Raw genomic sequence first — 11,475 nt, forward strand, 5'->3', positions numbered from 1 at the left:
AAAGAGTCATGAGCTGGGGCCACCTTGCCCAGGTCAGGAGAACCGATTCTGAGAATCTCCCTAACTCCTTGTTCAGTAAAATTGTGTGGTAGCTTGAAACTGGCATAGTAATTAAATAAATGGGTAAATACTCCCAAAGAGAAATTAGCAAACACTATAAATTGAATCACCAGCCATGAGTTAATGCAGTTGGGGATAAGTAGATGAGGGGCGGTATTACACCATTCATCTTACTAGTGTCACTAATCGACATTTTCCATCATAAAAAATAGTAGAAAAGAGCATTTCTGTAAGGGGACGGGGGAACCAGTGGACAGGGTGATTCTTTTCTTTTTTCAGTACGCGGGCCTCTCACTGTTGTGGCTTCTCCCATTGCAGAGCACAGCCTCCAGACGCGCAGGCTCAGTGGCCATGGCTCACGGGCCCAGCCGCTCCGCGGCATGTGGGATCTTCCCGGACCAGGGCACAAACCTGTGTCTCCTTCATCGGCAGGCGGACTCTCAAGCACTGCGCCACCAGGGAAGCCCAAGTTATCTATTTTATACATATTAGTGTTTACATGTCAATCCCAATCTCCCAATTCATCCCACCACCACCACCCCCTAGCCACTTTCCCCCCTTGGTGGACAGAGTAATTCTTATACAGGTGGTCCATTTACCACTCTGCAAAAGCACTGCCCTAACACATACTTCCAGCCAGTAAACACAGTCACTTATTCTGAAACAACCACTGGCACCCACAACCCCCTGTCCCCATCCACACTAGTACACTGGACATCTCTCTGGTCCTAAAGTACACACTGCCTAGAAGACCCATCTCTAACCCAGCCCCAATGTCCTGTCAAAGAAGACAGTGCCATTCCAAGGGCTGAGCATTCCTTCTCTATCACAGCACACAAAAATCCCATGTGTCTACTACATCACATAAAAAGCTCCTAAGTTGTAGGGATGGGGAATTTCCTACCACTTTTTGTCTAGTACAGACCTTGTCATACACAGACACTAAATGTAAATGGGCTAAATGAATGATTGCCTATTACCCGGGCTGGAAAGGACTAAAAGCCATGCCCCCTTTCTTGGGTATATCATCTCATCAACTCACATTTGGCCACCAATTTAAGTTGAATTATAACAGGAATATAAAACTATTCTGACACCAACTGGTGAACTTCAATACAATTCCGATGCTAATGACCCAGAGTAGCATCAGATTCCATAGTTCAAGGACATGGTTCCCAACAAGACTGTCCTTACTCCAGTTGCACTTTGGTGGTCCGCAGGCCAACAACATTTCTGAACAACTGGCTACAAATTCAGAGGTTCCCACAACTCCTCAGGTTTGATTTGCTAGAACAACTCACAGAACTTTAGAAAGCACTATACTTATTATTACAGTTTTATTAGAAAGGATACAAATCAGGACTAGCCAAATGAAGATACACATAGGGCAAGGTCTGGAAGGGTCCTGAACACAGAGTTTCCATGCCCTCTCATTCTCATAGAATCAAGGTGCATCAGGGACTTCCCTGGTGGTCCAGTGGTAAAGAATACGCCTTCCGATGCAGGGGATTCAGGCTCAATCCCTGGTCTGGGAAATAAGAACCCACATGCTGTGGGGCAACTAAGCCCGTGGCACCACAACTACAGAGCCCAGGCGTCTCAACAAGAGAGCCTGTGGCCCGCAAACCACAGAGCCCACATGCCCTGGAGCTCGCGTGCCACAACTAAAGAGAGGGAAACCCGCACGCCACAACTAGAGAGAAGCTAGCATGCCACAACTAGAGAGAAGCCCGCACGCCAAAAAGAGCCCACGTGACGCAACGAAAGATCCCATGTGCCGCAACTAAGACCTGATGCAGCCAAAAAAAAAAAAAAAAAAAAGGAATTAGGGTGCATTACCCTCCTAGCATATCACCAACCAGGAAGCTCCACCAAGCTCTGATGTTCAGAGCCTTATTGGGGTTTCATTCCATAGATATATGATTGACTGAATCAGGGGCCACGAGATTAACCTCCATCTCCAGCCCCTCAACTTTCCCCAGAGGTCAGACTGGCTCAAAGCCCCAGTGTTCTGATTATATGGTTAGTCTTTCTGGTGACCAGGCCCCATCTTGAATCATCTCATAAACATAAACTCAGATATGATCCAAGAGGGCTCATGAAAAACAAAAAAACTCCTATCACTTGGGAAATTCTAAGAGTTTTGGAAGTTCTGTGCCAGGAATCTGGGACAAAGGCCAGACACATTCTTTATTATTCAACAAAAACAAACTGTGAAAACTCCCTAGCCAACTTACAAAAATAAAGACAAGCATTTAAAAAGATATGCAAGACCACTCATTTTAGGGTGCTAAGTCTCATTCTCACTTATTAGCATTTCAGATACCACTCATCTACTAGACTTATACACCATTTTTACAATTTGGTATGCATTAAATTGAACCATACTCTGAGAATTATCTACAGATTGCTAGAAAAAAACCCTGGAGCATCACCAACCAGATGGGGCTTCTCCTTCTGGTTGAGAAACCAACCCATTAGTTGAGCATTAGACACTTGGTCTAGTAATGGCAAGACAAATCAGCTGCCCTGTTAATGATCATGGAGTCACCAAACAAAAAAGGTTCAATAATCTTTCTGAAAAGAGCCATCAAAAACATGACAAAACGTGATAAATAGATCTATTTACAGCATAAAGCAAATTCTCCTCTAATCACAATTTTACTTTTGTTTAAAAATAATGGATGCCTCAAAAAAAGTGTTTAATTATAACACTGCAAACTGAACAATAATTCTCCAGCCACTGGTTTATCCAAAAAATCTTTATCCAAATTTTGAGATCACTAGTCACTGTCTTCACATACAATATCTTGTGGGTATTACATCTCAAAACTGTTGTTAACAAATTCCCTGGCAGATATCAGGTCTTGGATTAAGAAAAACTCAAGCCATCTTTATTTTCTTTTTTTTTTTTTTTTTTGCGTACGCGGGCCTCTCACTGTTGTGGCCTCTCCCGTTGCGGAGCACAGGCTCCGGACGCGCAGGCTCAGCGGCCATGGCTCACGCGCCTAGCCTCTCCGCGGCATGTGGGATCTTCCCGACTGGGGCATGAACCCGTGTACCCTGCATCGGCAGGCGGACTCTCAACCACTGCGCCACCAGGGAAGCCCAAGCCATCTATTTTTGAATCTTAAATTCATTTAAATGGAACCTCAAATGCAAAAGAAAAATTACAAGCGAAACACGCCTACCTTTTTTAAAATTCCAGAGTCATACACTAAATTTTACACTAAACAGGAAAACCTACATGAGAAAAACTTATTGTGAGAATATAATACGCAAGAACAGCCCTAGCAGACCACATGTTTTTATCTTTTTAAATTTGAAGTATAATTGACTTACAGTATTATATTAGTTTCAGACGTACAACACAGTAATTTAATATATCTATATACTACAAAATGATCACCCTGGTAACTCGTTATCATCTGTCACCATAAAAAATTATTACAATGTTATTAACTATATTCCCTGTGCTGTACATTATATCCCTGTGACTTACTTGTTTTATGACTAGAAGTCTGTACCTCTCAATCTCCCTCACCTATTTCATTCATCCCCCGACTTCACTCCCCTATGGTAACCACCAGTTTGTTCTCTGTATCTATGAGTCTGTTTTAATACATTTGTTCGTTTTATTTGTTAAATTCCACATATAAGTGAAATCATACAGTATTTGTTTTACTCTGACCTATTTTGCTTACCATAATACCCTCTAGGTCCATCCATGTTGTCATAAATGGCAAGATTTCATTCTCTTTTTTAGCTGAGTAATATTCCACTGTGAATGTATACCAAATCTTTATCCATTCACCTATCAATGGGCACTTAGGTTGCGTCCTTATCTTGTAAATAATGCTGCCTTGAGCGTAGCGGTGCATTTATTTTTCTGAATTAGTGTTTTTCTTTTCTTTGAAAAAATACCTGGAAGTGGAATTGCTGGGTCATATGGTAGTTCTATTTTAAATTTTTTGAGAAACCTCTACACTGTTTTCCCTTAGCTTAAATATTCACCGCTATGAGAGTCAAGTAAGTAAAAGACAAGGCCTTGAATCAAGGGCACAAATAAGTAAAACCTTAGGGCTTCCCTGGTGGCGCAGTGGTTAAGAATCCGCCTGCCAATGCAGGGGACATGGGTTTGAACCCTGGTCCAGGAAGATCCCACATGCCATGGAGCAACTAAGCCCGTGCGCCACAACTACTGAGCTTGAGCTCTAGAGCCCGCGCGCCGCAACTACTGAAGCCTGTGTGCCTAGAGCCTGTGCTCTGCAACAAGAGAAGTCACCACAAAGAGAAGCCCGCGCACCACAACGAAGAGTAGCCCCCGCTCGCCACAACTCGAGAAAGCCTGGGCGCAGCAATGAATACCCAATGCAGCCAAAAATAAATAAATAAATAAAAGAAGTAAAACCTTAAATTACCCTTTAAATTAAATAACAGCTAAAGCAAATAACACTCCTCTCCAGTTTCTGAATATGAGATGTCCCCAGTTTTTCTCTCCATTCTAAGCCACCTCCCCACCCGCCATTCTAGGACCTTGCTACCTCTCCACTGGCTCATTTCCCTCTGCATGTGAACATGCTAATGGTGACTCTAACCTAATAAAACAAAACCAAAGACCTTCCCTCATACCTGTACTTCTTCAAGCTACCACCAGGTCCTTTCTTTACTTCTTCAAAATGTACTCCCCATTCCTTGTCTGAGTCTTCTGCAGTCCCCGTCTCCCTCCCTCCCTGTCTGTCTGTCTGTCTGTCTGTCTGTCTGTCTGTCTCTCTCTCTCTCTCTCTCTCTCACACACACACACACACACACACAAACACACAAACTCCCTGACTCACTGGCACCTGACCTTTTCTACCACAACCCCACTGAGCCTGTCCCTGGAATTACAGCTGGGTCCAATCATTTCAACACTGGCCTTACCCAACTTGACCTCTTCACTGCTTGCAACACCACTGATGCCCAGTTAGTTCCTACCTTAGCTCCCTTCTCTGTGCTCCCACAATATACTCTGTGATAGCAGTCTCCAAAATCAGCTCCTCAGTCATAAACTCACTCATGTACTCAACAAGATCTTTTTAAGTATACATTATAGGGGGCTTCCCTTGTGGCGCAGTGGTTGGGGGTCCGCCTGCCGATGCAGGGGACACGGGTTCATGCCCCGGTCCGGGAAGATCCCACATGCCGCGGAGAGGCTAGGCCCGTGAGCCATGGCTGCTGGGCCTGCGCGTCTGGAGCCTGTGCTCGGCAACGGGAGAGGCCACAGCAGTGAGAGGCCCGCGTACCGCAAAAAAAAAAAAAAAAGTTCTCATCACAATAAAGTTTACCTGTGAGGTGATGAATGTTAACTAATCAGTTCACAATATATACATATATGAAATTATGTCATATACTGTAAACTAATACAATGTTATATGCCAATTAAATCAACTATACTCCAATATAAAATAAAAATTAAAAAAATTTTTTAAAATTTCCCAGTCTGATATTGTGATATAACAAGAAATATATATTTGGTTTTCAGCCCAGAATCCTGGCAGAGTTCCCAAAACCTGTGAAATTTCCTCAGCGACAGAGGTGAGAGGAGTCTTTTGTTATTCAAAATAAGTCCCTTTCAACCAAACTGAGTTTATGCTAATGAGGTGACACTTGAAAGATGAAGACCGGTTATGAGAAGAACAACCCTGTGATTAGAGGGCTGGAAATTTCAGCCCTACACCTTGACCTACAGGGAGGGACAATGAGCTGGGGATTGAGTTCATCCTTAATGATTTAATCAATCATGCCTATGCAATGCATCCTCCATTAAAAACCCTAAATGAAGGGGTTCTGAGAGCTTCCAGGTTGGTGAACATATTGAGGTGTGGGAAGGTGGTGTGCTCGGAGAGGGCACAGAGGTTCTGTGACCCTTCCTACATACCTTGACCTATGCATCTCTTTCATTTCGTTGTACCTAGTTGTATCCTTTATAATAAGCCAGTAACAGTAAGTAAAGCACTTTCCTAAGTTCCGTGAGCCACTTGAACAAATTATCAAACTTAAAGTGAGGTCATGGGACCCCAAATTTATAGCTGGTCAGTTCGAAGTACAGGAGGCCTGGATTTTTGATTAGCGTCTGAAGTAGAGGGCAGTCTTTTGGGACCGAGCATTAATCTGTGCAGTCTGCACTAACTCCAGGTAGTTAGTGTCAGAAGTGTCTTGAGTAGAGAAACAACAGTTTTTCTTTTACCTAGTATCTTTGTTAACAGTATATCCCCCTAGTACTCCAAGAATCATACCAGGTTCACCCCAAGTCAGGGTGAACCTTGACTTTCCTCTCTTCCTCACCTTCTAAAAGTAGGGATTCAATAATTCTTATCAACTCTATCAAAATAAGTATCTCAAATATGCAGTCACATATTGAACATAAGCAGACATTAGATGAAGATAAAGGTCCAACATTCTTAAAATGAATAAAATTGAAAGTAAAACACAGAAAATTTTTCCAAAAATTAATTCTTTTCAAAAAATTTTAATACTTTGTGCTTCAAGTGTACAACAAATTTGGGTGATCATTTCATAATGTATGCAAAATGTCAAAACACGATGTAGTACATCTGAAACTAACATAAAATACACCATGTCAATTGCATTTAAAAAAATTTTTATTGAAATATAGTTGATTTACAATGTTGTGTTAGTTTCAGGTGTACAGCAAAGTGATTCAGTTATAGATATATATATACATATTCTTTCTCAGATTCTTTTCAATTATTGGTTATTACAAGATAATATTAGGTAGAGTTCCCTGTGCTATACAGTATGTCCTTGTTGGTTATCTCTTGTATATATAGCAGTGTGTATATTTCAATCCCAAACTCCTAATTTATCCCTCCCCTCTTTCCCCTTTGGTAACCATAGGTTTGTTTTCTATGTCTGTAAGTCTATTTCTGTTTTGTAAGTCAGTTCATTTGTATCATTTTTTTAGATTCCACATATAAGTGACATCATACGATATTTGTCTTTCTCTACCTGACTTACTTAACTTAGTATGATAATCTATAGGTCCATCCATGTTGCTGTAAATGGTTTTATTTCATTCTTTTTTTATGACTGAGTGGTATTCCATTGTGTGTGTGTGTGTGTGTGTGTGTGTGTGTGTATCTCACATCTTCTTTGTCCATTCATTTGTCAATGAACACTTAGGTTGCTTCCATGTCTTGGCTATTGCAAATAGTGCTGCTATGAACATTGGGGTGCATCAACTGTATTTTAATTTTTTTAACTGTACAACAAATTTGGTATTCATATATATTGCTGGTAACTGTGTATACTGATTGACACAATCCTTCTGAAAAGCAATATGACCACATTGTACTTATTAAATGCCAAAAATGTATCTTTTGACACAATAATTCTGTTTCTAGAAATTTATTCTAGGTAAATAAGTCAACAATGGAAAAAAAAAACAAACCTTATGCACTCTTTGAGAAGATACAGTCACAGCTGCAGCAGAACTCAGGTCTGCCGGCTCCTGCTTCCAGCTTCTGCTCCCAACTCACCACTGTTGGTTTTCCCCAAGGAACAAGTCTATGAGGAAGCCTCACCACAGCCATGGCTCTTAAATATAACAGAAAATCACCCATGGAACCAGAGGTGGTGATTTACCAAACTAGAATTACCCTAACCAACCACAATGTAAATCTCTGTTGAAGGCGTGTGCTGACTTGATCAGAGGAGCAAAGAAAAAGAATCTCAAAGTGAAAGGATCAGTTTGGATGCCTACCAAGACTATGAGAATCACTACTTAGAAAATCTCCTTGTGGTAAAGGTACTGACTTGGGATCTTTTTCAAATGAGCATCCACAAGCAACTCATTGACTTGCACAGTCCTTCTGAGATAATTAAACAGATTATTTTTGTCAGTACTGAGCCAGGAATCAAGGTTGAAGTCATCATTGCAGATACTTAAATCAACTATTTTAATAAATTGTCAGTTGTTAAAAAAGAAGCTGGGGCTTCCCTGGTGGTGCAGTGGTCAAGAATCCACCTGCCAATGCAGGGAACACGGGTTCAAGCCCTGGTCCGGGAAGATCCCACATGCCGCAGAGCAACTAAGCCCATGCACCACAACTACTGAGCCTGCGCTCTAGAGCCCGTGTACCACAACTACTGAAGCTAGCCCACGTACCTAGAACCTGTGCTCCACAACAGAGAAGCCACCACAATTAGAAGCCCACGCACCAGAACGAAGAGTATTCCTGCTCGCCGCAACTAGAGAAAGCCCGCACACAGCAACAAAGACCCAATACAGCCATAAATAAATAAAACTTATTTTAAAAAAACGAAGCTGTATGCATTAAAGAAAAGTTTATACTACCAAATATTTGGAGGCAACCTAAATGGGGAATAATTATTATTATTTATAATAATAATATAATATACTAAATTTGCAAAATACAGTAGAAAAATCATTATGACAACAAAATACTGGCAAACTAAATCCAGCAGCATATAAAAAGGATTATACCTTACACCATGATCAACGGGGATCTATCCCAAGAATGCAAGGTTGGTTCAACATATAAAAATTAAAATATAATATACCACATATTAAAAGAATGAAAGGGAAAAAACCACATGATGATCTAAATTGATGCAGAAAAAGCATCCGACAAAATCCAACACCCGTTTGTACCCAACAAACTAGGAATTAAAGACAACTTCCTCAACATAGCAAAAGCAGGTATGAAAAATCCACAACTAACATCTTACTTAATGGTAAAAGACTGAAAAAATTTCCCCTAGATCAAGAACAAGACAGGTACGCCTGCTTTAGTCACCTTTATTCAGCACACTATTGAAGGTCCTAGACAGAGCAATTAGGCAAGATAAATAAATTAAAAGGCATTCAAATAGAAAAGAAACAAATAAAACTATTCACAAATTACATGATCTTATATATAGAAAATCCTAAAGAATCTACAAGTTGCAGGATACAAGATCAATATACAAAAATCAGTTGTAGAGGGCTTCCCTGGTGGCGCAGTGGTTGAGAGTCAGCCTGCCGATGCAGGGGATGCGGGTTTGTGCCCAGGTCCGGGAGGATCCCACATGCCGCGGAGTGCCTGGGCCCGTGAGCCATGGCCGCTGAGCCTGCACATCCGGAGCCTGTGCTCCGCAACGGGAGAGGCCGCCGGCAGTGAGAGGCCCGTGTACCGCAAAAAAAAGAAAATCAGTTGTATGAGTTGGAGGGGAAGATGGCGGAAGAGTAAGACGTGGAGATCACCCTCCTCCCCACAGATACACGTGGAACAACTCCTACAGGACACCTACTGAACGCTGGCAGAAGACCTCAGACTTCCCAAAAGGCAAGAAAGTCCACCGTACCTGGGTAGGGCAAAAGAAAAAGGAATAAACAGAGACAAAAGGATAGGGACGGGACCTGCACCAGTGGGAGGGAGCTGTGAAGGAGGAAAGGTTTCCACACACTAGGAAACCCCTTCGCGGGCGGAGATTGCGGGTGGCGGAGGGAGAAAGCTTCGGAGCCGCGGAGGAGAGCACAGCAACAGGGGTGCGGAGGGCAAAGCGGTGAGATTCCCATACAGAGGATCGGTGCCGGCTGGCACTCACCAGCCCGAGAAGCTTGTCTGCTCCCCTGCTGGGGCGGGCGGGGCTGGGAGCTGAGGCTCAGGCTTCGGGTGGTGCGCAGGGAGAGGACTGGGGTTGGCGGCGTGAACACAGCCTGAAGGGGTTAGTGCACCACCGCTAGCCGTGAGGGAGTCCGGGGAAAAGTCTGGACCTGCCTCAGAGGCAAGAGACTTTTTCTTCCCTCTTTGTTTCCTGGTGCTCCAGGAGAGGGGATTAACAGCGCTGCTTAAAGGAGCTCCAGAGACGGGCGCGAGCCACGGCTAAAAGCGCATCCCCCAGAGACGGGCATGAGACGCTAAGGCTGCTACTGCCACCACCAAGAAGCCTGTGTGCGAGCACAGGTCACTATCCACAGCCCCCCTTACGGGAACCCTGTGCAGCTCGCCACTGCCAGGGTCCCGGGATCCAGGGACAACTTCCCTGGGAGAACGCACGACGCGCCTCAGGCTGGTGTAACGTCACGCTGGCTTCTGCCACCGCAGGCTCCCCCCGCACGACGTTCCCCTCCCTCCCCCAAGCCTGAGTGAGCCAGAGTCCCCGAAGCAGCTGCTCCTTTAACCTCGTCCTGTCTGAGAGAAGAACAGACGCCTTCCGGTGACCTACACGCAGAGGCGGGGCCAAATCCAAAGCTGAGCCCCTGGGAGCTGTGAGAACAAAGAAGAGAAAGGGAAATCTCTCCCAGCAGCCTCAGAAGCAGCGGATTAAAGCTCCACAGTCAACTTGATGTACCCTGAATCTGTGGAATACATGAATAGACAACGAATAATCCCATATTGAGGATGTGGACTTTGAGAGCAAGATTTATGATTTTTTTCCCCTTTTCCTCTTTTTGTGAGTATGTGTATGCTTCTGTGTGAGATTTTGTCTGTATAGCTTTGCTTCCACCATTTGTCCTAGGGTTCTATCCGTTCGTTTTTTTTTTCTTAAAAATTATTTTTCATTTTAATAACTTTATTATATTTTATCTTACTTTATTTTATTTTACTTTATTTTCTTTATTTTTTTCCTTCCTTCCCTCCTTCCTTCCTTCCTTCCTCCCTCACTCCCTCCCTCTTTTCTATCTTTCTTACCTTCTTTCTTTCTCTCTTTCTTTCTACTTCTACTAATTCTTTCTTTCTAATTTTTCTCCCTTTTATTCTGAGCCGTGTGGATGAAAGGCTCTTGGTGCTGCAGCCTGGAGTCAGGGCTGTGCCTCTGAGGTGGGAGAGCCAATTTCAGGACACTGGTCCACAAGAGACCTCCCAGCTCCACATAATATCAAACGGTGAAAATCTCCCAGAGATCTCCATCTCAACACCAGCACCCAGCTTCACTCAACGACCAGCAAGCTACAGTGCTGGACACCCTATGCCAAACAACTAGCAGGACAGGAACACAACCCCACCCATTAGCAGAGAGGCTGCCTAAAATCATTATAAGTCCACAGACACCCCAAAACACACCACCAGATGTGGACCTGCCCACCAGAAAGACAAGATCCAGCCTCATCACCAGAACACAGGCACTAGTCCCCTCCACCAGGAAGCCTACACAACACACTGAACCAACCTTAGCCTCTGGGGACAGACACCAAAAACAACGGGAACTACGAACCTGCAGCCTGCAAAAAGGAGACCCCAAACACAGTAAGATAAGCAAAATGAGAAGACAGAAAAACACACAGCAGATGAAGGAGCAAGATAAAAACCCACCAGACCTAACAAATGAAGAGGAAATAGGCAGTCTACCTGAAAAAGAATTCAGAATAATGATAGTAAAGATGATCCAAAATCTTGGAAATAGAAT

The 11,475-nt window shown here is 43.3% G+C and overlaps 1 protein-coding gene and 1 pseudogene across 2 annotated transcripts in view; one reads left to right on the forward strand and one right to left on the reverse strand.

The window, feature by feature from the left end:
* Positions 1 to 11,475, reverse strand: part of PRKAR2A (protein kinase cAMP-dependent type II regulatory subunit alpha) — a 92,841-nt gene that overhangs the window by 62,596 nt on the left and 18,770 nt on the right. The gene's annotated exons all lie outside the window — the stretch shown is intronic.
* Positions 7,654 to 8,011, forward strand: LOC103079628 (40S ribosomal protein S20 pseudogene; annotated as a pseudogene).

This window comes from Lipotes vexillifer, unplaced genomic scaffold, assembly GCF_000442215.2.
Source record: "Lipotes vexillifer unplaced genomic scaffold, Lipotes_vexillifer_v1.1 scaffold491, whole genome shotgun sequence".
NCBI lineage: Eukaryota > Metazoa > Chordata > Mammalia > Artiodactyla > Lipotidae > Lipotes > Lipotes vexillifer.